Source organism: Neomonachus schauinslandi, chromosome 3 (genome assembly GCF_002201575.2).
Source record: "Neomonachus schauinslandi chromosome 3, ASM220157v2, whole genome shotgun sequence".
Taxonomy (NCBI): Eukaryota; Metazoa; Chordata; class Mammalia; order Carnivora; family Phocidae; genus Neomonachus; species Neomonachus schauinslandi.
In genome coordinates, this window is record NC_058405.1 from 51,227,215 (window position 1) to 51,231,757 (window position 4,543).

At 45.8% G+C, this 4,543-nt stretch overlaps 1 pseudogene; it reads left to right on the forward strand.

The window, feature by feature from the left end:
- The first annotated feature begins 721 nt into the window (after positions 1 to 721).
- Positions 722 to 1,212, forward strand: LOC110587730 (annotated as a pseudogene).
- Positions 1,213 to 4,543: the final 3,331 nt, after the last annotated feature.

A 4,543-nucleotide genomic window follows, 5' to 3' on the forward strand; every position in this document is an offset into this window, starting at 1 on the left:
GCTGAATAGGTTACTGACAGTCAAGGGGACCCTGCTATCAAAGGGCATGAAAAGCAACAAGGCTTCCAACTCAATCAAGGACTTATCTTCAGAGAAAGGCGCCATATACAGACAAGGGCTAATTCCGCTCCTCTCAAGGGAAAGGAAGGTGGTGACTGGCTCACCTCTGCCCAGTGCCAAAACTCCCCCATGAGAGCATGGCAACATTTTACCTCTTGCTCCATGGCTTTTAAATGACTAGCCAATAAATGTTTTAATTTAACCCCACTGTCTTCCAGTTCAAGAGTTGGCTTTATCATATGAAGACATGATGAGGAAGACAGAGAGGGTACAGGTGAGGCTCAGCAGGAGTGAAGGGGTGCCCTGAGCAATCCACATGGGAACAAATCTCCCTTCAAGGATGGCAGAGTTTTGCCAGGTCTGAGGATGGCAATGAAGGAAACCTGACCTATGTGTTCTTTGCAATGAATTGTGCGTTCCTCTGCAGTCAAAACATCTACCACCACTATCAGGGTAAGCTGCTAGAGACAGACCAGGATTTAGAGAAAGAGGGCATTAAAATACATGTATAAGAAAGCAATGATGGGGAGAAGGTAGTTAAAAAGCACAAACTTACAGCTATAGAAGAACTAACTCCTGCGGATGGAAGGTACAGCATGGTGACTACTGTTCATACTGTATTGCCTTTCCAGCCCCGGCCCCAGACTTAGCAGCCACCGAGATGTTGATGCCCAAGAACCATATTGCCATTTATGAAGTCCTTTTCAAGGAGGGAGTGATGGTGGCCAAGAAGGATGTCCACATGCCCAAACACCCTGAGCTGGCAAACAAGAATGTGCCCGATCTTAACATCATGAAGTCCATACAGCCTCTCAGATCATGAGGCTATGTAAAGGAACGGTTTGCCTGGAGGCACTCCTAGTGATAGCTTACCAACCAGCATATCCAGGATCTCCATGATTGCTTCCACCTGCCCCCTGAGATGGTGCCTGCCACTCTGAGCCACAGCCGTCCTGAGACTGGTGGACTACGGCCCAAAGGTCTGGAAGGAGAGCGACCTGCAAGACTCACGTGAGGGGAAGCTGACAGAGACACCTATGGACAAAGCACTGTGCCCCTGGTGCTGACAAGAGAGCTGAGACTGGGACTGAGTTAGCAACTGAATTCCAGTTTAGAGGTGGATTTGGTCGTACACATGGTCAGCCACCTTAGTAAAGCTGAAGGAGACTGTTGTGTGTTGAATAAATCTGTAGCAATAAATAAATAACACTGTATTATATATTTGAAAGTTGCTAAGAGAGTAGATCTTAAAAGTTTTCCCCACAAGAAAAAAAAATTTGTAACAATGTGTTATGGTGATGGATGTTAAACTTATTACGGTGATCATTTCCCAGTATCCACAAATATGGAATCATTATGTTGTACATCTCAAACTAACATGTCAATTAAATCTAAATTTAAGGAAGGGAGGGAGAGAGGGAGGGAGGAAAGAAAGAAAGAGAGAGAGAAAGAAAGAGAGAAAAGAAAGAAAGAAAGAAAAATAGAAAAAGAAAGAGAAAGAGGGAGGGAGGGAGGGAAAGGGAAGGGCCAAGGGAGGGGGGATTGAGGGGGAAAATGTTTCATAAAGCACAGAGATGTGCCCAAGGTGGCTTTAGCACAGAGACCTGAGCACTGGAAGACCCTCCTGGCAGAAGGGGACTCTTCTCAGGATGCCTTCTTCCACCTTCATTCTTATTCAAGGAATTAAGGTATGGCCATCAGTAATGGTATTCCTGTTTCAACTAATAATTTAAGAAGATGCTGAGGTTCCCTCACCTTCTCAAAAGCTGACCAGAATTTCATTTCGTTCAACAGTTGTTCATGGGATACCTTCTCACAGGTGCTTCCCTTTACCTAGAATCCTCTCTGCTCTCCTGCTCATCCTACAGACTCGGCTAAGGTTCAGTTTCCCTCGAGAAAGCCTGACCTGCTCCCCACAGGTTTGAGATAAGCACCTCTTAGGTATGTGCTCCATAGCATCCCAAACTTCCCCAATTAGCAGTATTGCAATATTTGCTCCTCTCCCCGGGGAAACCATTCCTTCCAGAAGGGCAGTTATCAAGCCTCTCAGTCAAGGCCTGACTCACTGCAGGCATGTGCTAAATATTGGTGGAATGATGTATATGCACCACTGAACGGCACTATCCCTGGCACTATGGAAATAGAAAGATGAATTCTCTCTCTGAGCTCAGGGTCAAGCAGCTGGGATGAGAAAGAATAAGCAAATACATACCGATTACTATATGCCAGGCACTGCTTGGAGTGCATTGCATGTATTAACTCATCTAATCCTCACTGTGACCTTACAGGTAGGAACTACCATTAGCAGCATTATACAGATAAGGGAATTGAGGCACAGAGTATCTTGCTAAGTCCCACAGCTAGTAGGTGGCTGACACAGGGTGTAAGCCCAGGCAGCTGGCTCCTGAGCCCAAGTCCTTCCCCACTTAGCTGCGTTGCCTCTCAGGGTCCCAAATGAAGACAATATACAGTGTGAGTCACACCCACTCTGTGTGTAAAGTGAGGTACACAGTGCTCTGGGAGACAGGAAGGAGAAAGGAAATTTCTGACGTTAGACCTTAGCAGCACCCTCTGTCCCCTTCCTCCTCCCTGCCCCCAACCTAAAAGATTCCGCAAACAACCAATTCTGGAACCAAGTTCAAAGTTTCAGAACCTATCAATACCTGATCAAACTCAGTGCCCCAAATTTAAATGGGAAGTTGAGGTTCTAATTCTAATATACTTCAGCAGATGGTTATAAATTGCTTTGTGAGTGGAGCTGGTAAAAAATCCTTTACCTCCCAGATGAGAGAAAATAAGCTTGCTAAATACTATATATGGCACAACCTGACATAAAATATTTTTAAAAAGAAGGGCCTCTTGTTCTGACCCCTGTATTTGTGGGCTTAAAAATTGAAAAAGTTTAAGATGAGGGTTTTGGTTTTTTGTGGGTTTTTTTTAATGTTCAGCTTTCCTTTCTTTCATTGCCATGAAAATAAAGTGGCAATTCATGGCCATAATGGGTAATTCCACACTGTGCCTTCTAGAGAATAAGGAAGAAGGAGCCCTTCGTATTTGATATTCATATGTCCCTGCAGGGCCAGAGCCTGTGACCTTGTGACATGCAGCCACTGATGGGAAATGCCCAGAGGTTCTCATTCTTGTTCAGCGGCTCACCCAGCATTTTGAAAGGACAATGAAAACATTCCTGGGGCTTCTGGGCTTCTTAACCTCATCCCAGTAACGGCTCATTCTATCTCTGAAGAGGTCAACATTTATTATTGTAATAAATATCATTTTCATACTTCTCGAGAGCAGAAGTGACTAAGGGAACCGAAGAAAGGAGATTCTGTAGAGTGGAAAAGACTCGAGAGGCCCAATTCCGTTAAGAACACTTACCATTTGGGGTATGAAATAGGGGTCTCTGAAAAAGGTAACCCCAGGTGTCTTTATAAAGTAGAAATTCTTAAACTGAGGTTTTTAGACTTCAGAATTTCAAACGTTTTCTTTCCCTTCCTCATTTCATTTGAACTGTAGAAAAGACGCAAAGGGTATTTATTTGTCACATCCAGAGAAAAGGCTGACATCCCCATGAGGTCACATTCGTTTCCTCAGTGGAACCAAGATAGCATTTTGAGGCAGAGAAAGTCAGGATGCGAAGAGGTCTGGACAGATGGGGTGCTAGCATCTCATTCTAAAATGCCCTTCTCCTCTCTTTTCCAGGGCAAGTCTCACTCTCTGAGAATATAATTCCTGCTCTCCCAAAACCCATGCCAAGAAACCTCTCCTTTCAACTTCCCTTGAGGCCATCAAGCCTAATGCATGACTATTTTTTCAAGAATCTCTAACATCCTTCCATTGTCCACTGAGTTAATCACCTCCTTCCTGGCCACCAAATCTTCCCTCTAAAAGTTACTCTTGCCTCAGTGCCTTCCTCACCATCATCATTATCATGACTCCCATTTGCAGACTGCTGTGCGGCTGGAAAGCATTATTTCCCACAGAAATTCGCTCCTGACAACAGCCCGGTGAGGTAGGCAGTGCCCCTCCCACTTACTTAAGATCACAGGAACCTACTTAAGATCACAGCTAACAAGGAGCAGAACCAGGATTCAGACCCAAGACCGCCGCTTCCGGCACCTCAGTAAAGGCCTGCAGCCGGCCCTCAGCAGCACCCAGCCCCTCAGAGTGGGATGCGGAGGAGGGGAGGCTGGAGATTTAGAACCCGGGGAGAGCCAAAGTGGAACACAGCCTCCCTTCCACGGTAGAAGAGGAAACCAAGGCAAGTGACCCTGCACTTTTAACCAGCTCCTGGGTGCTGCAGAGATGACTGATCGGTGCATACTCGAAGCAGCACAACCTCTTGCCCAATTCATGACTCCTCTGCACAGAACCCCCCCAAAGAGTGGAGAAACTTTAAGGGGAGGGGGCTGATGACCCAGAAGCTCCGAGAAACACCAGACCTCAGCTTCTGAAATGGGATGTATCCCTACACCAGTAGTTC